The following is a 24,517-nucleotide window of genomic DNA, read 5'->3' on the forward strand; positions in this document are numbered from 1 at the left end:
ATCATTCTTAAACTCTCAGCCAATATCCGGCGCGCGTAACAGTCAAACGCGTCACAGAGTGCCTAGGTCTCTATTGTTTAGTTTGTTTTTTACCTTAACTTAATTAGAAAAATATCTTATATATTTTTCTAAACCTGTGTGGTGTATTTTTGTGGTGTCTTCGATGTGTTATGGCATTATTTATTGCACAAATACTTTACACATTGCCTTCTAAATTAAGCCTTACTGCTCAGTGCAAAGCTACCAGAGGGTGGGCACAGGATAAATTGGATTGTGTGTGACTTACCCTGACTAGGATTGTGGTCCCTAATTGGACAAGGGTGGATACCTCTGCCAACTAGAGGCCCCATTTCTAACTCTGTTCTCACCTTAGTGAATGTTATGTGAGTGATAGTCCTTGTAAGGTCAGTTCAGTGGTTGCAATGGACAACCAAGGCCTAGCATGCAAAAATGTTTCTTCAGAATTTCGGCTAGAGGTTTGTGGACATTTGAGAGCCACAGAACGTCTTAATGGCTTCGGCTTGTTATTTACATGCAGTTGGGAGCCAGGGAGCTGTTGCACAATCCTAAGGCTCCATGGTGTGACTACGGTGAAAGGTCGCTAAGATCGTGCACAGCTCATTGGTTGCAGCAGGTTGTTCATTCTGTCCGAGTTGCAGAACCTTCTGATCCACACTGTTCTTTTGGCTCGTATCACAAATTTTACCAGCCAGCAACTTAACACCACATCATCTGACCTAAAACCTGAGAGGATAGCTTGGTGCCTGATTCTTATGCCCCATTGAATTAGGCCTTGGCGAAGTAGCTGGAGTCTCTCATAAGCTAGTTTGGGGCAGAGGCACATGGTTTGAGTCGTGTCCTCATTTGCATCCCCGCAGAGCTGACCAAGTGGCGAATTGAACTCTGTTTTCCAAGTCAACCTGTGGGCAGAGAATGATAATATGGCAGGCCTAAACTTTAGGAATTTTTTGTTCATGTGGATGGAATAGCCTGTCTCCAAATATGGCTGGGGTTCCTGAAGAATGTAAATGTTCAAAGTCATCTATACATACCACCTGCTAGCTAGGGTGGCTATGCCTTTATTGAGTGACTGTATGTTGCCTGATCTATTGATCATTCTTTTGAAGACCGGGTGACCTGTCGCAGTTTCCCAGAGCTCTCTGGCTCCTATGGATGTCAATACCTGAGTAAGGTATTGGCATGCTGGAGACTTAGGGGGTCATTCTGACCCTGGCGGTCTTTTCGCAAGACCGCCGAGTTACCGCCGCGGTGAAGACCGCCGGCCGCGGCGGTATGCCGCTGCGCGTATTCCGACCGCTGGCAGCGTTCCGCCGGAAAACCGCCAGCAGCCACACTGGCGGTCGGCGGGAAAGTGGAGACTGGTCAACCTCCACCACCACGACAGCAGAACACCGCCCACAGAATTACGACCCACATTTCTGTGTGGCGGTCTTCTGTTGGCGGTCTTCTGTTGGCGGTCATGTCCCTATGGCTCCCATCGCCTCCCGGAGGACCAACGCACAAGGTGAGTTGATCGTCCGTGAGGGGAGGGGGTGGGGGGGTGTTGTGTGATGTGTGCGTGCATGGGGGTGTGCGTGTGAGTGTGTAGAGGGGGTGTGTGAGTGCGTGTATGCGGGCGGGGGGTGCTGCTGTGTCAATGGGTAATGTGTGCAGTTCGGCAGGTGCACATGTCTGCATGTATGTGTGCGGGTATGTGTCCCCGTCGTGTATGTGTGTGTGTAGGGGGTGTGTATATGTGCATGTTGGGGGTGTGTGCATGTCGGGGTGCGTGTATGTGCATGTCGGGGTGGGGGTTTGTAACATCTCTGAGGGTGGCAGGGGGGTGGAGGGTGTGGGGGGAGGACTAGTGGGGGGTGGGGGAGACCCCTATCAGTGCCAGGGAAGGAATTCCCTGGTCCCGATAGTGCCTACCGCCATGGTTCGCATGGCGGTTCCCGACCGCCAGAAACCGCGGCGGTAAGCAGGGTCATGATACCCTTGGCGGTCTTGGGTCGACCGCCGGGCTGAAGAGCGCAACCTCCAGCCCGGCGGTCATGACCGCCGTGGCGGTCGGAGTGGTGAAGTTGCGGTCGATCGCGGCGGTGACCGCCGCGGTCAGAATGCCATTTTTTTTACTGCCGGTCTGGTCGCGGTCCGACCGCCGCCTCTCCGCCGACCGCCAGGGTCAGAATGAGGGCCTTAAGGTCTTATTTACAAGAAAGTGATGCTCCACTTTTCTTGTGTTGCCCTGCGTCACTCTAACACCATGTGTGCACCGTATTTACAATATGACGCAACATGGGGCACGTTAGAACAATAGCGTCAAAAATGTTGACACTAATGTGGCACCTTGCAGGATTAGCGCCAAAAATGATGGCACTAATATTGCAAAGTAAAGGGAGGCCCATAGACTAATATGTGTGCAACATTTTAATGCCTGCCCTAGGCAGCCATTAAAAATGACACACAAAATGGCACTGTGAAATCTACTGGATTTCACTGCACCATTTTTTAGGGTCTCCTAGCGCTGGAACGCACCCCTTGCATACATTATGCCTGGTGCAGGCATAAAGTGGTGCAAGGGTTTACAAAGTGGTGCAACGCAAGCTTTGCGCCACTTTGTAAATATGGCGCAATGGAAATGCCTATCTAACGCCACATTATCGTGAAAACAAATAATGCTAATGTGGCGGAAGGAGGCCCTCAGGGGCTTGTAAATATGCCCCTTCGTCTGACATCTCCGTCCAGATTAGCTGGTTCAGTGGCATTACTGTTGTATATTTTAACTTGGGGCACATTTTTACAAAGGCTGCTTATCTAGCTAAGAAATGTTTATTAATTCCAAAATAAGCCGAAGCTGCGTCCGTGAGACGTGCGTTGGTAAGTGGAACACATAACTTAGGATATTAGAAATATTTTTTTTTTGTTGCAGTAAACTGTCCCTCCCTCTCAAAGGTTCACTGCCATGAGGTATAGTTGAGATGAGTTTAGATTCATCGCTTTTATTAACGGTGTTAGAGGCGGCCCTCTCAGTGTTTCATGTAATATAAGAAAGGGTATATATTTCTTAAATATATTTATACAAATTATTGGAAATGCTAATAGATAGATAGTGTTACTTTTTTACATAATGCATTACATCGAATTAGCTGATAATTTAAAATAAACATTTCTGCTTTAACTACTCCACGTCCATTTTTTCTTAAGTGTACGGCGCTGTGGGGTGTCTCTGTGTGTACGTTAAAAACACTAAACACAACCTAGTCTAACACAATAAAGTACCAGTTTTGCCAAAACATAGTTGAGACAACACCTAGAGAGAAAAAGTAGTCAAACAGAAATGATTCAGGAACATCAAAGTTTTCAAATTTCTTCAGAAAGATTGCTGATATGTTTCTAGTGCTAAAGATCCGTGTTTAGAATTTCAAATCATTAGAGCCAAGCCTCAGCGGCACTTGTTAATGAATGTGAATGTTTCACAACTTGCAGCCTCAAACCTCAATGTGTCAGTTTATCTAAAACTCTGAGTTCTTTTTGAGAAATTGAGGTTGGTGGTATATGCTGGCTAGACCAATTTGGAGGATTCTCAGACCATTTTAAAATTTAACCTATTACCCAGTTCACTCCTATGCAGGCTTCAAAGTATTAGTGTAAATTGAGAAAACCTTCCAGATCCGGTAAATGGGCTTGTTGTGGACGAAAGTCTAGCCGGAATAAGGCCATCACTTGAATAACACACACAGTAAAATTTGCGGTTCTATAAAAATTCCAAGTAATTAAATTATAATCTAATCTTTGAGATGGAGAAAAAAATCACAATTTCATGGCCCTCTGACTAACATTCCAGAAGTTATACCCCCGGATTTATAGCACTTGGTTATTCTTTATTGATTGATTCTGCAAATTTTATTATTTTTTAAAATCTATACCCAACATGTTTGTTGCTGTGGGTTGGTTGCAGCACCCTTGTTTTTCGCTATTTACATCAGATAGTCAAATAAGGTAGACAACCTAAGTAGCTAGGTAGCTTGTAGTTTTCTAAATTCATTAATAACTGTGATAATCAGACCCCCCAGCTTTAAGCAATTGTGTAAATCACTAATATTCAATGAAAGTAACCAAGATGCATGATGGCCGGAATTTTCAGGGTAAGGGCGTCAAAGAAAATTAGAAAGTCTTGGTAGGGTCTGCCTTAATACCGTTTTAATTTGCTTTAATTAGTAAATTCCAGTCCGAGTATGCAAAGTGCCATGAAAATAATAATTGTGTAAAAGAATAGGCTTTATACCAACATGCCTTGCTGTCCGTTTTCCTATGGATGAAAGCAGATTATCCTGCAGGTGTAGGAGTTGGTTTTACAGGTGAACCATGAATTTCACTGACTCCCGCCCTTTCTCCCCGCTGTGCGGGATTTGGATCGGTTGAGCTGGAGAGAGCGAGGACGCTAGACCCGCCTTTTTTCTTTTTCTCTATACAGTTTATGACCGAAATAAGCTGCTTAGATGAAACCCAAACAATAATTGGACAAGTGCTTATTATTTCCGCACCATATTCTGTGCATAGAAAATTAACATTACTCCTAATGGGTGTTTGGCAATCTTCAAGGGCTCTAACCCAACGAAATCCAAAAATGGATCCTGGCATCTAAGAGAGGGACTGAATGAGCTGGTGCTGGATGGCAACATTAGTTAAAACATTTGTATGATTATGCACTGTGTCCCTGCACTTCTCCTGCTGAGTGATGCTTTAAGTTAATCAGCTGCAATCTGCTGTTCTTTTAGACTTGGCATCCGTGGCCTGGTTCCTCCTAATGTTTTGCTTTCTAACCTCCTGTTTTTCTGACCCACTTTTGCTGCCCCTTAGGAGTCTGTGCACTTCACCACTGCTGACCAGTGCAGGTGCTATGTACTCAGAAACATGGTAACATTGGCTCTCCACAATTGCCATATTTAATTCACCTGTACGTTCCTAGTAAAGTGCACTACATGTGCCATGGGCCTGTAATTTGAATACTTTAAATGGACCTGCAGCACTGATTGTGCCACCCACTTACCAAATATGTCTCAGATCTGCCACTGCAGAGCCTGTGTGTGCAGTTCAAGCTGCCATTTCGACTTGGCAAGTGTGCCTTCTTGCCCGGCCCAAACCTTCCTTTTTATTACATTTACGTCACACCGAAGGTAGGCACCTAGTTAACCCCAAGGGCAGCGTGCAGTGTCATAAAAGGATTTGGACATGTACTTTTAGGTTTAACATGTCCAGATAGTGAAAAACTTTTAAATTAGTTTTTCATTATTGCAGGGACTATGGCGTTCATTATGAACATGGTGGTAAACCTCGTTCCCCGCTGTGGCGACGCTGAACAGAATCCCGCCATTGGCGATGAACAGAAACCCACCATATAAAGATGCAAAAATCTGAATCTGTCAAAAAAGACCCAGCAAACAGTCACCACCAGGCCCTTGTCGGCAGAACTGCAGGACATCCCACCCCACCACTGCCGAGCACACAAACTCCCCGCCCTCCAAATAATGATGCACAAATCATTTCGGCGGTCAGTGGAAGTCAAACGACCATTGGCGGTACAGACCGCCAGCAATGGGACCCAACAGTAAGAACTGCACACATTGGCAAGTTTGAAACCCACACACCTGACACACATCCACAACACTATAAAACACTCACAGACACATCCCACAATCCTTTGCAATGCCATTAGGACAACTGAGATTGAGAACACCACAAGCAGATACTGAACGCCACAATACACAAATCATACACCCAACCACACAACAGCACCCTCATCTAGATTCACACAACACACCACTCACAGCACACACCATGGCACCCCCAAATACTCACGCTTCACAGAAAGGGAGCTAAGGACCCTGGTGGATGAGATACTGAAGGTCGAGCCACAATTATTCGGGGCACAGGTCCAGCACACACCCACCGCCAGGAAGATGGAGTTATGGCAGACCATTGTCAACAAGGTCAATGCAGTGGGACACCATCCACGCACGAGGGACGACATCCGCAAGAGATGGAACGACCTGCACGGGAAGGTGAGGTCCATGGCATCCTGGCACAACAATGCAGTCCAGAAGACTGGGAGAGTACCTCCACCAACAGCACCTGACTTCACTGACTGAGAGGAAAAGGTACTGGCCATCTGCACCCTGAAGGCCTCACTGGAGGAATGGACTCGGGTAAGTCAAATACAATTACCCCTTGTCCACCACACCTGTAATGCATGCACCACCCCACCTCTCCAACATCCACCAGGACCACTATCCCACTCAGCCCACAATCACTACATACAGTCACCCTGCATGCCCCAAATCCGCTAAGAGGCCCACATCCCTCCCCCTGTACACAGCCACCCACCCCAGCAAGAAATAACAAAGGCACTACACCAACCACAATGCACCTCCACATCCTAAACCAAAATGCAATGGAAACCTCACAAAGGCACCCTGCATGGCCCACAGTGGAAAACCTGCACAAAACAGCCCAGCCCTGTGCACCCCTTTGATTATGCAACTGTAACAGACATGTCCATTCCCCCCAACAGGCACCACCAGCCATGCCACCCTGACAGACAGGACAAGGAGTGGCAGTGCCCCACATGGAGATAAAGGCGCCACCCAGGACACTGGAGACAAAACCCTGGACAGTGAGGAATACCCTGGCCCCTCATACAGTCCTGGACTCTCACCATCCAGCAGCCCCACCCAGGACACCACTGACACCCCTACCACCCAGCCTCCAACATCAGACCAGGGCAACTGGCCCCACACCTGTGTACAGACTGGTGGAACACAAGGACAGAGGCCACAGTCACCGCCTACCAACAGGCAGGAAGATGATGGCCCCAGTACAAGTGGTACCCCCAGATCTGTGCAGGGGACACAGGGGGCTAGGCCCAGTGAGAGGGCATCAGTGGCCCAGGGGGGAGGCCACAGGATGGATGCTGCAGCCCAGGATGTGATCTCAGAGGTTCTGGGAGAATACCACCATACCCAGGACAGATTGGCCCAGATTGTTGATACCCTGGAGCAGAGTCAAAGGCTGCAGAGAGCCCAACACCAAGAGACCATGGAACAGTGGAAACTGCACAATGACACCATGGCCACCATTGCAGGGACGCTGCTGCACCTTGTCCCAACACAAGCCTGAGACCCCCACAGACCAGGAAGCCCCTACTATAGGGCAAGATACAGACAGGCCAACAACAGCAGCAGCAGAAACTGGACTTGTGCCACCATCTCAGCACACACAGGAGACCTGCACTTCAACCTGTACAGGCCAACACCAGGCACCCAAACAGTCCCTCAGGCCCAGATATGGCACTGGAACACCTGCTAAGACCAAGGCCCCCTCTAAGAAGTGACTCTGACAAGAACTGTCCTCCAAGTGTGCCACTGAACCCCGTACACACCGTGCAATAACGACACCAAAAACTGTAAATAACAGATGGACATACCAGCACTGCTAACAAATGCTGAGACCATGTAGCCAATATGGACATCCACCAGTAGCCCACTCCCATCACTGTAAAGTGCACAATGGCATCCCTGACACCAAAAAAAACACCTGTTCACCAATATAAATGTCCCCTATCATTATGTTGAATCAAATGGAAGTGTGGATGCAATTGTCTTTGAAATCATTTATTCATATCTTAATTGCAGGAATGACACCCCACGCATAACATGTGGTTGCGCCAATAGAATTGTCAAACAAGTTGTCCATAATGTCACATGTCCCATGCAAACCTGTTCACAGTGACAATGTCTATAGACCCAACACCCCCATAGAGGATACGGCATACTGACAGTATGCTGCACAGACAGCAACATCATCAAATAGTCCCACATAGTTACTTCAAGTAAAGTTGGATCAGTTGGTTCCTGGAGCGTACATCTTTCCCCTTCTCATCATCATCATCACTCTCATCCCCTCTCTGAGGAAGCTGGTCTGGATATACAGCCCCCTCCGCCTCCAAGAGGGGAATAGATTTCCTCACAGCCTCGTTGTGCAGCATGCAGCAGGCCACCACTATTCTACACACCTTTTCAGGCTCATACCAGAGATCCCCCAGAGATGTTGAGGCAACAGAATCTAGCCTTCAGGACCCCTATTGTGTGCTCCATCACCCTCCTAGTACGTCCAGGGTCCTCATTGTAATTCCTTTCTGCATCTGTCCTAGGATTCCTCACTGGTGTCAGGAGCCAACGCATGTTGGGTAGCCAGATTCACCTGAAAAAGGGGGTAAAACAGGGCTGTCACTGACAACCCTCATTTTCAGACAGCCTGGCTGTCCGCTATGTGCCAAAAAGTGTCAAACCCAATACCTATGATCCATCCTCTGTCCCCTTGTAGTTGTTCCATTATGTGTGGGACACTGCTGTTCCTCAGCACAAAGGAATCATGGACTGATCCAGGGAACATAGCATTCACATGTGAGATGTACTGGTCTGCAGTACACACCAATTAAATGTTCATGGATTGAAAGTTCTTCCTGTTTCTGTGCACCTGTTCACTTACTCTTGGGGGGATGAGAGATACGTGGGATCCATCAATGGCACCTATCACATGGGAAGTGTTGGCACAGGCATAGAAGTCTGAATTGATGGCAGGGAGGTCAGCACTTTGGGTGAATCTCACATAGGACTGCAGGTGTCATACAAATGCATTCAGGAATCTGGACAATATAATGCTAAACATTGGCTGTGAAAACCCTGCACTCATGCCCACTGTCACATGAAATGAGCCTGTGGCCAGGAAATGGAGTGCAGAGAGCACCTGCACTTCAGTAGGGATGGCATGCTGATTCCATCAGGACTGTTGTGGTGAGTAAATATATATTTGTTCATGCCTATGGGGGTTTGGAAAAATAGGACCTGCATGGGGCTAATGAGGGATTAATAACTGCGTAGTAATGGCCAAAATGTCTGCCCCCTGTAATCCAGAAATGTTATAGTGCAAGTGACCTCATACCGCTACCAGCTGTCATAATAGCAGAAGGCGGTGTTCACCGCCGTGCGACCTTTCATTGGTTAACATGGTTGTCAATGGGGTTTATTAGCGTCACCCAAACATCACTTGACTCCCGGATTACGTGCATGCAGGCACTCCACTGAGTGTGCTGCTGTGTCCTGCCTTTGGTCCTCGAAATGGCAAGAGTGGCAGGGGAAAGGGCCCCGGCCTTCACAAGTCAGGAACTGGACTCGCTTGTGGACGGGGTCCTGCATCCGTACGCCAAGATCTACAGACAACCAGAGGTACAGGTGAGTAGGTGGATTGGGGGGCATGGATGAGTGTAATGGTGGTAGATGGCTGTAAACATGTGTGCACGTTTGACACTGTACAGTCGTGGGATTCATGACATGCTGCATGTGTGAGGTCCTGTTATGCTGTTGTGAGTGTCCGTCCCATATGGAAGGTATAGCCAGCTGTATGTAATGTGCATAGTCTGACCTCTGTGTTCCTTTTTCTATGTGTCCCACATAGGTCAGCGCCCATCAGAAGAGGGGACTCTGGCAGGCCATAGCCAGGGAGGTGCAGACCCTTGGGGTCTACAACAGGCAGAGCACCCACTGCAGGAAGCAGTGGGAGGAACTTCGACGCTGGGCGAGGAAGACCTGCGAAGCCCAGCTGGGGAAATCCTCTCAATAAGGAAGGGCTGCCCGTCGGGCACTGACCCTCCCTAATGTGCCGCATTCTGGCAGTGGCGTATCCGGGTCTGGATGGGCACTTGAAGGCTGCACATCAGACCCAAGGGGGTGAGTACAGAAACCATTGAATGCCTCCTTGATGGTTGTGTGACTGTGCTGTGGTATGTATGCTGTCTAGTGGCAGGGACTCTGACTGACGTCCTTTCACATAATGGCCCCCATGGAAAGTGGGGTTGTAAGGGTCAGGTCTGCAGTACTTCAGGTCCTTCAGTAATGTAGGGAATGGCTGTAGAGCAGGGCTGTGGCCACTAGTCAGGGGCATTGCCATGTGTATAGTGGTAGGTGCTGCATGGTGGAATATTTGCAGGGTGGGTGTTTGTGTGAACCAGTATTGTACCTCCATTCGGCTATTTACAAGTGTCTCTCCTGTTTTGTCTCCCCATCCCTATTCTCTTGTGTTGTCTGTGTACATCAGCATCATCTGGCGAGGGAGCTGAGGCACCGGTGAGTGCGGATGCAGTGGCCCACAGTTCCACGGAGGCAGAGTCGACCGAAGCCAAGGGGACCAGTGGTTTGGTGGGCGAGGGGAGTACCACAGGGGAGGCAACTACCACTGGAGGTAGTGACTCTGATAACTTCTCCGATGGTAGCACCCTGGCAGTGATGGACCCCAGTGGGCCCACCCATTCTGTGTCATCTTCTGCCATCCCCCATACCATCACCACCCTCCCATTTGCTGCCCACCGAGTTGCCCGTTCCCACTCACCCAGAAGGGTGGGCGTCTCCTTTGTCCCAGGCAGCTCCTCCCCTGCCCCAGTCAGCCCTGCTGCCCTCACAGAGGAGGCTATTGACCTCTTGAGGACCATCTCTGTAGGGCAGACAACCATCGTCAATGCCATCCAAGGGGTAGCATCAGAGGTGCAGCAGACCAATGCCAACCTGGATGGCATTCACTGTACCGTATCTGGCCTACAGAGACCTTTTCAGGCTCTGGCCTCCTCTTTGACGTCAACCAGTGTCCCTGGTCATTCCGTCCCCCCTCCAACCACCTCTACCCCTTCCAGCACCCCACACCCTTCAACCGTCCCAAGTACACATTCTGACAGCCATGCTCACACCTCAACACACAAGAAGCATACTGCAAAACACAAGCACCACACTTCCCACCACTGGCATACACACAGCCAACATACAAAGGCACACACACCAACATCCACTTCCCCTAGTGTGCCCACCTCTTCTGCCTCCCTGTCTGTCCCCTCTACATGCACACTGCCCCCTCATTCACTGTTGCTGAGCACATTCTTACAATCACCACAAAATCAGACATCCATTCATGCACCCCAGACACCACACCTGCACTCACGACAACGACTTTGGTTGACACGTGCAGCACACTAACTTAACTTGCAGACACACAGACAACATACATTTACACTGGCAGCCTGTCTTGTCCTACTTTGTCCACCCACCTCTTCCCAGGACACTCAAACGCTCAAAAACACCCACCCAACACACATCCACTACACCTCAGCATACTGTACAGTCACCTGCACCCATGTCATGCACACCTACTCCTGTCACGACCACTCCCTCTACCTTCACTCCCACGCCTTCCTCCAGGTCCACCTGATTGCCCCTTAATAACTTTTTCTATCCCGTGTTGACCTATTCGAACCCACTGGCCCACCCCGTCTCGTCCCTAAAAGTGCCCACCTCATTGCCCTGTCCACTCCTCCCACATCACAGCCCGCCCCTGTCCGTCCTTCCCATTCCTGTGCTACCTCCCCTGTGAGCAAGAGACTCCTTGCTAGCCCAGGAATATCTGCCGCACCCCAGTCCAAGGCCGCTCCACCAGCTTCAATGACCAGACTCAAGCCCCCTCCCAAATTTAAAGCCAAGCACCCCCTCCCAGTCGTAAGTTCCCACCCCCTCCACTCCCTGCCCCCTGTTCCCTGAGGTGACTGGATGCCCCATTGTTGCCCCTATGAGGTGGAGTACCTTTGCACTTTTGGCAGTCAAGTTGGGGCAATTTGGGCCCATGGGACTTCGAAATATGGACTTACCATTGGCCTTCTGTTGCTCATGGAGCTTAATTAAAGTTTGTGTGGCCAGTGTTGGTTTTAGCACACTCTGGATCCGTGGTTCATTGTTTCTTTGTGTGGGGGTGTTGTGCACATGTGTGTACTTTGGGCAGGTTTAATTTGCCTTGTGTCGGGTAAGTACCTCTTGTTCAGGTGTGTATGGCTTGTGCTGTTGTGAGGGGTTGCGGGTGCGTTGCTGGGTGAGTGGGGTCGGTGGGTATGTAACTGTGCCCTTTCTTCCCTTGTTTTGTAGGTTGTGGTACTTAACGTCGTCATCTTCATCAGTGGTCTCGGTCGTGGAGGTATGTGGCAAGGAGCAGGCCATGCCTGATTTGCAACTCTCTATCCATATCTGCTTGGGTGTGTTGTGTGAGCCTATGGTGAGTGTTTCCTTTTATTTTGTTTGCTTCCGCCTGGCTTTGCGTGGAGGTGGTTCCTGCCCCCGAACTGATGGCGGTGTTGTGCTTCATTATTTGATGGGCGGGTAGGGCCTTTCCATCAGCCTGTGGGCGGCCTCTGCCATCGTTGTCGGCACTCCTCTGCTGGTGGTGAGTGGTTTTCAGGCTGCCTGTTTTTCAGGTGGTTCATTATTTGGTGGTCCAGACCTCCTGACTGTTGGCGGTAGTTACCGCCACCGCAGGCAGAGCAGTCTTTCCCGCCGTGTTCATAATGAGGGCCTATGTCTCCCATAAGATAGCATTGGCATTAACTTAAAACATCTTATGAGTGTAATTTCCAATTGGGGAAGAGACAAGGATATGAGTTTGGCATCTCTGGACTTACACTTTAAAATCTCAACTTATGGTGAAGTTGGATTTTAAATTTTAAGTCTGAAAATGGCACTTTTAGAAAGTTGGTATTTTCTCACCATAAACCATTCTGTGCCTGAGCCTATCTCTGAATACACATCTGGGATGGGATGGGTAACAGCTATACTTTGTGAATTCTCTCCAGACAGCCAAAAACATAGGTCACTCACCTGCATCTCAATTCATCTGCATACTGATGGATCTTCCTGGGCAGAGGGAAGGGGAGGGCTTGACACTTACATCTCAAAAGGTGGTTTCCTATCTCCACACAAAAAACTGATCACCTTCAACAGATTGCCTAGCAGTCAGGGGCCCCTTGTGCACTTAAAAGAACTCTTCTGAAGTCCCCCTATCTCAAAGGCCTTTTCTGGGTCTAAGTTCTGGACCCCAAACCTCTGAAAATTAGATCTCTGCTGGGACCAAATACACTTTGCCAGGAAGAAGGACTGCTGTGCTGCCAGAAGGGACTGCCATTCTGCAACTGCATTGCTGTGTTGGCCTTATGCTGCTGCTCTAGGGGGGACTGCCACTTTGCTGCTTCCTCTGCTGTATTGGCATGCTGCTTGCTACTTCTGTCCTGCAGCTTGTGGGCTTGTTGGCTTGCCCACTGTTTTTTCCCAGAGGTCCCTGGGACATCAATTAGCTCATGCTTCAATTGTGCACTCCCAGCTCCAGGAGTGTGCCTGGACACTAACGGCAAGACTCAAGTGTGATGCTTCATTTGAGTCCTGCACCGCTGTATCAGGACTGCCTCTGTGTTAGCCCGTAATGCAAACTTCTCCTCATCAGGTGGAAGCGCTGAGGACTGTTGGTCCCAGCCCACATCTGGGCTCCTTGCCCTAGCTATGTTCCTGCAATCCCTCCTTGGAACACGGGCTCCGTGTGCAAGGCCACCCTGCGAGACTTGGGTCCCATGCCAGCCCAGCCTGCAACAACATGAGCCATTCCACCGTGCAATTCACATTTCTCAACTGTAGGCCATGTGTGTGAGGCCCACCATTACCGAAGTCACCAGTCATCAGCCTGTCAGCACCAACCTTAGCCTGGCAGTGGTGCATCTCTTTTTCCATGAACGGGCCACATGTGCAATGCCCGCCAGTACAGATATCATTTCTGTCACACCCTGCCAAAGTCCTGCCTCGCCACCAGCAAGGCGAGCCAGAGAGGGAAGCCTGCCAACACCAGAGTGGCAGCGGGTTCTGTACCTAGGATGGTTGTCTGGGAGGACTCACCTGAGTGCCAGCCCCCGAGTGCAAGGCGGTACCAGAGTATACTCGGCCCCAGAAGCAGAGCTGACCGTGCCTCTTGATCGATTTGGGGCACCACCGGCAAGATGCCACATGGGACAAGGTAAAGACTGACTTCTGTCCTGTTTTCACTTTGAACCTGAGCTCCCAGCTGGGACTATTCTTAACATCCTAAACAGTAGAACAGAAGCATACAGGCTCCTGAAACCACTAGAACATTCACCTAACTCAGCGTTTTGACAACTGACAGCACTCCTTTTTCCATCTTTACCTGAGAAGTATCACACACTATAATAATTGAATGTTTGACATTTTGGCCTCACTATACTCATACTAAAATTCAGTATTTTTGTAAAACTTGCTGTAAAGTTCTCTTTTGGTGGTGTTTTCACTGATTTGCTGTAATTAAGTGTTGCACAATACTTTACAATTTGCCTTCTAAGTTAAGCCTGCCTGCTCTGTGCCAACCTACCAGAGGGTGAGTACAGGTTAATTTAGGTTGTGTATCTGACTTACTCTGACTAAGATTGGGGTCTCTACTTAGACAGGGTGCACACCTCTGCCAACTAGAGACCCAATTTCTAACATGCACCAATGGGAAATGCATGGTATGTTTAACAGGGAGATCAGCTAGTAAACATGACTGGAGTCTAGGTAGGGCTGGTCTAAGGCCATGACTACTGGAGTATGGTGACTGGACTTAACAAGAGGTAGAATTTGACCTGGTGAATCTTAACTTATTCAATCATTTCTGTATTCATTAGCTCAGTTTCTGTAGGAGTGGTAAAAAAAGCTTATTGCAATCCAAAGACAAACTGTCTTTTAAGCAAACTGCTGGTAGAAACATAATCAGGCAAGGTCCACTAGTGAGAATGATGGAGCCTGAATATTAACAGTTTGTTACCTGCGTACGTATAAAAGTGAATTGGTGAAGGTGATTTGCCTAGCCAACAGGGCGCATAGATCTTCAGTGACTTTAAACAGTTCTCCAGCTAAGTTGTATGACTGACTGATGAACTGAGAATAGTATTTGTGTTGTTATTAACTGGCTAAAGCCACTGCTTGGTGCAATTTGGATTCCTGAGATTAGTTGAGCCTCCTGAACTGTTCAGCTTTCCTAGTGTTTCATTTGAACGACTGGCCTTTTGTAGTAAAAAATGGTTTACATCTCAATACAGGTTTAATAGAACGAGGTAATATCCGCAAAGGCAGCATTCTGTTAAAACAAATGAGTACAGTTTGAGTTATTAATAGTACGGAGATGGTAAACATCATGATAGGTATGTAACATTTGGCATGCCAGTAGAATACAGCTTACTATATTGGTGGGGGAGAAAGAACTCCAACATCAGTCATAGGTGGTACACTTGAGAGATGAAGTCTGAAATTGTTTGGCAACTTGTATCTTAAATTGAATTCCCAAATGATGATAAAGGGGACACAGAAACTAGGAACACAGCACATAGCTACAGTTGAACAGAGTGTCAAGGAGGTGACCTTGATCTGTGGGCTCTGTAATAACAAAAAGCAAGCAATAGACTTCTGTGCCACAAAGGAAGGCTGAGGAAGTTGTTTTTGGAGATTTAAGCCAGCTATTAAAGTAATCTAAAACTAAGGCATGATTATTATCTATTTTGTCTACTAAGTACACAGTGATTTCAGCAGCCACTTGCAGAGGGTTGTAGGCCGTGAAAAATATGTTCCGAATTCACTTTTACAAATATGGAAAATGAGAAAAGAAAGAGAAATCATTTTGGCCATAAACGAGCAGATTGGAGCGCTTGTTACCAGAGATTATTGGGCGCATACGAGTGTCAGAAATGAAAGAAACAACATGGTTGGGAGTTGGTGGGTTGTGGGCATAGACTGGTGCAACTGAACGTCCCTTCCTTCCTCCAGATAGGTGTCGGCAGGACAACACTTGGACCACAATTCTCACACAAGCTGGCTATTGTTGGAAAACAAGAAAAAATAATTATTTTGTCTCCTCGTCTTCCTTTGAAGGATGTTGAGTGTGAGGGTGTAAGGTACGGACAGAGTAAAAGTCCACAATGTCGTGTAATGCATCATAGTTCAAGGGGGCCTGCACTGGGGCTAGGCAGCACATTGTGCACAAGCACAGTAAGAGAGCAGGAATGTGCTGTAAAATGTTAAATATGGTGCATTTCTACCATCTCTCTTTTAAGTAGTGCAGCTCAGCAAGGTGGCTTGCTGCGTTACGCTGCATGCATGTTAGATAAATCTGCCCCATTATATCTGAAAAAGTAAAGTTAAATATTAACTGATTGTTCAAGATATAAAGTGCTCAATTACTCAGTGTGCCATGATGTCAATTTAATTGTTGGAATTATAAAGACCAAAAAAAGGAAACACATAAGAAACACATGAGTAAATAATCAGAAGGGAAACTGAAGTAAAATTTGTGTGCGACTTAAGCTGTTTAGAATTTGAATTGAACACAGTTGCCAGGTTGGAGAGAGCCTGTACAGGCTCCCAGTGAATCCTGATCCTGCTTTAAGCAGTGTCAGGATTGGCCGCAGTGCAGGCTGGGAGCCTGTGCCTGCAGCGAGGAGATGGAGGAGCGGAGCGGCGCGTGGCGGAGGAGGTAAGTGTTTTTTCATTTTTTTTCAAATTTAATTGTTATTCCCCCCTCCCCCCGAGCGCCGCCCCTTACGGTTGTCGCGAGCCGTGACTGTTTGTTACTGGGGGCCGATGTTGCAGCATCCAGTAACAAAAGCAGCAGTGCTTCACACTTGCACTCCTACCCCTCCCCGGAGGGCTGGTCTGGCAAAATTGCCAGGGCTGCTTGTTATTCCCAGTCTTGCCTTGCCTGTAGAACTATTTAATCCACATGGAATACCTGACTCCATGGCATTTAACATTTACTGCCTGCTCAAGGGAATGGGCAGCATGTTGCCTTGTTCGAGGAGCCTTACATGCTTTCCCTGTGTCTTAGCTGAGGGTCAGGCAGGGACGGAGAAGAGGTTCGGCTGTAATTCCACCCACCTCCAAAGCTTATCAGCCAGAATTTCCAACAGGTCAAATCTGAGTACTGTAACACCAGGCAAAATATAATTGTTAGGACCGGAGATTGACACAATGATTCCACCTAAGTGTCATCTTTCAAGATATTTAAGGGAATGTTTTATAAAAATTCACACTGTCTCAGTGGCAATGTGGATTTTTCTGGTGTCAATTAATTAATAACATTTTAAATGATGGTTGGTGGGTGACATTTAGTAGGACAACGTTTACATACTTTGTAACCTTTGTGTTTAATCAATTTTTGAACTCCGCCTAACATTGCTGGAAATGTTTTTCACCAACATAAAGATTTTATGAGAGTCTTCTCTCAAAACCTGATTTTCGAGCAAATTCTCCAGCGACAAGTGGTGTTCAGCAAATCTACCTTTAGTGGAAATGTTCTCTTTAATTTTAACAGTGTGGACACTTTGGTACACCCATGAAGAACACAAGCTTTTTTTTAAAACACTTCACAAAGTTAAGGAGGAAAATTGGTCTCACTTGGCATATTCTAAATTGTATCAGGGTGCTGTGCTGTGGTGATGAATGGCTTTAAATTCACATATTTCAGTACTTTGTTTTACTGTTTAATGATGTCCCCTGTAATTGCCAATGCCATCTAGTATATGGGTGAATTAATGGAGTGACTTCCTTTGGACAGTCTTATATGAACTTGTTATACATAAGGGGCGGAGATCTAATGGAGAGCAAAGGCTTTGAGAAAGAATAAGAGTGTACCATCTACTGTGTGAATGTATCTGAATCACCCAAAAACGCATATGCCACACCACCAGAATGTGACCCATTATGTAGAAAACAACTACTACAAGACATTGAGATTTGGTTTACTGTATATTAAACAAAGGTCTAACATTGGGTAACATGAAAGTGAAAACATAGATATTGAAGCAAAAGCTCTCTGCAACTTAAACCAATGGGAATTTCACAATCTCTAATCTTTGAACATTGGTAAGATTTCAAATTAATTGTCATCAAACATGTACTCAGACTGGGATCAGTCTGCCTGAATGTTTAACTTCTGCCACATCACTTTCTATAATCTCATTGGTACTAGAGATCATGTGATATAGTTTAAGGTAATGGCATTCGTTAATGGTCACATGATGTTGCTTTCTGAAACACCTTCAGGGTCAAGAGGCACAAGACATCACTTTGCTCCCTTTGATGTTTCAGCGAATCCTTGTTCATGCTCTTGAACCATTTGACCATTCACAAATGATTTTGACTGTATCCAGGTGTGGAATACTGGCTATGTACAATGAACCATATGTACCCAAAACAAGCAGGGACCCTATTTGTGAAATAAAAATACCATTAGAAATCTATATATACCAAATTGAAGTATATGTGCTAAAAAACAAACAGACAATTATATTTGTGAAATAAAAATACCATTAGAAAACAATAGATCAGAAGAATAGATGGGTTTTTCTATGAGCTTCATCAGTAAATTTCCAAAACTAAATTTGTCAACAGTTAAATACTATATACAACATGTAACTGAAATTTCCAAGATGTGATTGTGTCCCACTGTAGATGGTTTCTTCTCCTTCTGACATCCAGAGAAATGCTAACACACATCAGTGAGAGAAAATAGAAGCACTAAGAGAAAAAGGCAGAGAGAGAAAGATAAAGATAAAGTGAGAAAGATATACAGGGCCAGATCTACAAAGAGAAGGAATAGCCATTTTCAAATAGCAATTTTATCCGAATTGTTATTTGAAAATCCATATTCCTTATGTATGAAATATTTTGTTTCATACTTGTAATTCCTAGTGGGTCACAAATCGACCTACTTCATGAGAAATAATGAGGTGGGTCCCAATTTGCAACCCATTAGGAATCGCTGCTATCTCAGGGATGGTGGCCTTCTGGGATCAGTAGACCAGCATGCCTGTGATTGCATTTAAACAAAGCAATTTTTTTTTTTTAACGCAGCCCGTTTTCCTTAGAGGAAAATCGGACATGTTTAAAAAGAAAACAATGAAACTTTGAAGTTTCATTTTTTAAGAGTAGCAGTGGTCTTGCAACCGCATTTCGGTTGAAAAGCCTTGGTACATAACACTGGAAATCGCTATTTAGAAGGGATACCCTAAAAACGCTCCTTGCAAAGAGCGATTTCTACACCCAAACTGTGATTCTGAAGAATCGCAGTTTGGGTGTTTTTCCATTTGGAAAAGCATTTTTGCTGTCACAAACAGTGCATTTTGGAAATTGGGCAGTTTGGGACTGCAAAAATGCTTTCTTCATATGGCCCATAGAGAGTAAAGGATAAGAAGATAAAAGTGTAAAAGAGAGACAGGGTAAGGATGAAAGAAACAGTTAGAAAGTGGGTGAGATAGAGGGAGAGATAGTGAAAGAGGAAGAGAGAGAGAGGGGAGAGAGAGAGAAAGAGAGAGAGGGAGAGGGAAATTTGAGCTGGTGGTCGCATGTGCGGCCCACTGACACTCATTTTTGGGGACGGATGCTTATTTTTCCTAACACAAAAAGGGGAAAGAAAGAGGAAGGGGAAGACATACAATTAGTGACAATGGGAGGCAGCAAGAATGAAAAAGAACTTGCCAGAGATAGAAAGGAAGGAAACCCTGTTGGCGGAAGAGTCATAAGGTGGAATCAAGAATATGCAGCCTTGGTATTTGGAATTCTGACATTCAATAATTCTGGGTGCCGGCTTCTGAGCAAAACTTTGGGCACTTGAACTTATTCTTTTAAAAATAGGCTGATCCATCAGGACAAAGATGTGTGCCTCCCCTACACATGCCTAATTATTATCAGGTTCCCAAAAAAGGCTCTGATTTAAAAGATGTAACAAATCACAGTTATGGAAAATCCTATTTAAAAATAATACATAATTAAATCATGCTGCAGAACTGCAGAACGAAACAGTCTTCTTAAGCTATACACACATTCCTGCATGCCTGCACACACACACACAAACACACATAAACACACACACACACACTTTTATACTGGAAATGACCTACTCATAAACCTTCCTTTAAACGTCATTTCTAGTGGTTTGTGCACAGACAGAAGCAGGCATGTACATGCTCCCATGCATGCATTCACGGTCTCTTGCGAGCACACGCACACATAGAAGCTCTAATGCATTATACATACAAACACCCATACCCACACATCAATTCATCAATATGTACATTTTTATAAATACATGCATTCATGTATATATGTTTACATACTTACACTATATATCATCTTTTTAATACATAGAACTCTTTTCATCAATTATATTTGCACAGTGGTAAGCAGTTGGATACATTAATTCACATGGAGAACCCTTTTCATTTCTCCCTACCCTCATTGTTTTGCATTCATTACTTAGGACTTGATTTATATCTTGACAGCATTACTGCCAATCTGCCATGGCAGCAGAAACAAGGGTGCCGTCAAGTAGCCAGTGCTCATACTGACGTTTTTCGATGAACTGTGACTGAGCCACTGACCGCCATGGCGGAGTGCTCTTCCTATCTGTCAGGCTGGCTCGATCCCACTGACTGTATTTAGATGACACAGTTCCTCCAGCGGTGGACTGCTGACAGAGGAAGGCTATCGTGGGACCCAATGAACTATGTACAATGGCAGTGGCTATGGAAGAGAGATAAGTCACACATGCACAATGTGCCTTAGCCATTTGTGTCCCCCTATAGTACACTACACACTACATAATACACCATATACACCCTTTTATTCTGTGCCATTCCACCACAACCCGTACATGCCGGAACCACACATTGCCATGCATCAATGAGACAACATACACGCACTATTGATACTACATCCACACACGACACCACCACGACAACCAAACACAACTAAACACCCATCTACACAAACACACTCACACAAAAGCTCAATTACACACATCACAACGACCACCACACAACATCGACACTCACTTGCATGTTACACACAGCAACACAACACAACACACAACCAAACATACACAACATCAGACCCATTGTCAAATAGTACACAGTCTGTCACTACAACATCATCCACTCCAGCTCCCTCCAACTCAACCAGCCAATTGCACACACACATACACATACTGACTCACATACACAGCTGGAATCACAACATCACAGGTCCCCTTGCCATGTGCCCACATGAACATGGTTGACAAGTGTAAATATTACGTCAATATGGTGCCAGCATTCATTTGGCACTGAATGCTGATACCAAAATGATATCTGTACATGTGTGTGATATGTGCCTTGTACCAGTGTGTCCCAATCCATGTCCGACACAATTAAGGTCACAACGTACGCATGTCACAGTAATTTCAAAAGATTTACTTTAACATGTATATGACTGCGGTGGTCCCAAGCTCATGTGGAGTGACCACACCACATAGACTGGCAATGCAGATTGCCTACCTTCGAGTCTGACAATGGGGGTGGGTTGTGTTTTCTCCTTGGTCCAATGACAGCAGAGACAGAAGGTCTTGTCCAGTCGTGTCCAGTCAAAAACAGAAGTGGAATCTGTAAAAAGGGTAGGTTTTTACCCAACCAGTCCACCAACTCAGGTGTGGGGAAGGTCTTGTCCAGTCGTGTCCAGTTGAAAACAGAAGTGGAATCCTGAAAAAGGTAGGTTTTTACCTCATTTCCCCCCACCCAATCCACCAACTAAGGTGTGGAGGTAACAGCGCCACAGTTGGCTTGGGGTAAGGCACATTTAAATCTGCTCGGCATGAAGGGTGGCTGGAGTCCCACCATCAGCCTCCTTTTCCCTTAGCACCGTCAACATGGTTGGGCAGTTCTGATGCAGTCGGTGGGACTCAGTTGGGTTATTGGCTATGGAACTGCCAGCACCTAAATTGGGTGGGTGGACCGCCTGGTAGGTGGATGGATTTTCCATTGAGAAATCGACAGAGGGACTATTACTGCCCATATCTAAATCAGGCCCATATTCATTACAACTGTATATATGAGACCAATGTGTTTATTAATGAAAATCTATGATTCCATTGCAAGACTTCAAATTGAACTACGTTTTATGATAAAACCAAGTGTAATATAAGAGGAGATTGGTTGAATCTAAATTTCAAAGAGGAAGCGGAGACTAGGTACTATATCATTCCCAACATATGGGTGCAGCTCTTCACAAAACTGTATTAGAAGACTGATGATGGGAGAATACGTTTCCTCAGTAGCTCAGCTAGACCCTTTGGATCCTGGTGTATCTTTGTTTACTTTTATCTACATTCAATCACTTATGTGTGACCAAAAACTCAATATTTTGTGAGGCCCCGACTGGATATCTCCTAAGTTCTTGAAGTGAAGTTTGGAAATCAGGACGCTTTACTACTACAAGTGGTGAATGCCATGTCACTGAATTATTACACTTTATCAAGTCCTCATGTAAATCTGTGTTCTTAACAGCACTCTATACGAAAGTCCCCAAGATTGATGCTGCAAATTACAGATCTGTTTATCTCCGAGATGCAGCAGGGAAAATATTTGGAAAATGTATTACGAATAGGTATTATGAGTAGTTTGAGACGGAGGATGTTCTAATTGATTCCAAGTCTGAGTCTTGAAAGGGTATGGGAGGTACAGATCAACAGGATCTGGTATAGTTGGGATCCTGCAGGAACCTCATGTGGGAATGTTGGTCGAGGTATGTTTTTGTGAAATCTTAATTTAATAACTCAGAAGGAGTTAAGCAAGGTTGTGTGCTGGCAGCCACTATTTTCAGTTGCTTTATTTATAACATTGAGGAAATTTTCAAGGACTTACTCTGCCTGAACTTTTTATGCATAAGTCATTGTATACCTTCTTTCAGTACTGTAGTGACATAGATCTAACAATGAATAAGACTAAGGGTATGGTCAATGGCAGGGGGAATTCTCTTAACACAGCATTCACAATCTATGGCAATTTGGCCGAAATAAATTGGTATTTAATTATTTTGGGCTCAAATATTCAGAAAACCTTGGATGAATAGCACAAATTGAAAAAGCATTTTTTTCACTGATATTAACACGAAGGCCTCGGGTTGCTTCAAGGATAGGCTTGGAATTAATTCCTTAGGGCGTGCCCTAAAAAAGTATAACACTAAAGGGGTCTCTTTGGCTCTGCATAGGGAGGAAATATGGGAATGTGCTGATCAAAGGTGTATTGTAGTCAGTGTAATTTGTCAAGTGTTTATTGAACTAGGCCACGGCACCTTTTAACCCTACTGCACCTCAAGCCAGGGCTGGTTTCCATTGAGACACGGTTGAAGATAAGTCTTGCTGTACTATGGATATATTTGTAGACCAGCGAAGAAGGCTTTATTTACAAAGGGTACTGGTGTGAGGGTGCACTCTGGCTATTCTGATTGTCTCTGATTTAGCTATGCCGGGTCTTTCATATTCAAATTATGCTGAGCTATAATATTATAGTTGTGTGGAGAACTTCCTATCTAGTATATGAAAGGTATCTTAATATTAAGGTGTTTCCCTTGAGTGTCTACGCTATAAGCATAGTCCCTGGAACAGTCCTTTTGGCCCATATTAACCTGTGCATTACGTACCATGGAAACTTCCAGGAACCTTGAACATATACTAACAGTTTATTAATCCTCCCGGTGCTAAAAATGTTATTTTAGTACGCCGTTTGGGATGTTTAACAGTTCAGTATTTTGGACACCACAGTGTCAAGGGCACTTAAATGTTTTCAGCATCGTGTCTCCTCCCGGTGTATACTTAAACAAGGCCCTTGCTATACCTACTTGGGGGCATATTTATACTCCGTTTGCGCCGAATTTGCGTCGTTTTTTTCGACGCAAATTCGACGCAAAACTAACTCCATATTTATACTTTGGCGTTAGACGCGCCTAGCGCCAAAGTTCATGGAGTTAGCGTCATTTTTTTGCGTGAAAACCTTCCTTGCGTTAATGATATGCAAGGTAGGCGTTCCCGTCTTAAAAAATGACTCCGATGCATATGCGTCGTATTTATACTCCCGGGCAAAAATGACGCCCGGGAGTGGGCGGGTCTAAAAAACCCGCATTAGCGCCGGATTTTAGCGCCTGGGTCAGGGCAGGCGTTAAGGGACCTGTGGGCTCAGAATGAGCCCAGAGGTGCCCTCCCCTGCCCCCAGGGACACCCCCTGCCACCCTTGCCCACCCCAGGAGGACACCCAAGGATGGAGGGACCCACCCCAGGGACATTAAGGTAAGTTCAGGTAAGTCATTTTTTTTAAAAAAAATTGTGGCATAGGGGGGCCTGATTTGTACCCCCCTACATGCCACTAGGGGCCTACAGGCGATTTTTTTGCCTCAGCCTGACTTGCACCATTTGTGGACGCCCATACGCCATTTTCCCCCGCCGGCGCTGCCTGGTGTACGTCGTTTTTTTTAACGCACACCAGACAGCGCCGGCGACTAACGCCGGCTAACGTCATTCAATAAATATGGCGCCCGCATGGCGCTTTAGAATGGCGTTAGCCGGCGCTAATTTTTTTGGCGCAAAACTGTGTTGGCGCAGTTTTGCGTCAAAAAGTATAAATATGGCCCTGGATGTCATCAATATTTAAGTTGAATCATATTTTCACAAATTACAATCTCAGAAACATTCCAATCCCGAAAAGTGAAGTTTGGAAGAGGGAACCTTCAATAAGATTTTAACAAATTACGCATTCACTAAA

The sequence above is a fragment of the Pleurodeles waltl genome, chromosome 10, assembly GCF_031143425.1.
Source record: "Pleurodeles waltl isolate 20211129_DDA chromosome 10, aPleWal1.hap1.20221129, whole genome shotgun sequence".
In the NCBI taxonomy this organism is placed as follows: Eukaryota; Metazoa; Chordata; class Amphibia; order Caudata; family Salamandridae; genus Pleurodeles; species Pleurodeles waltl.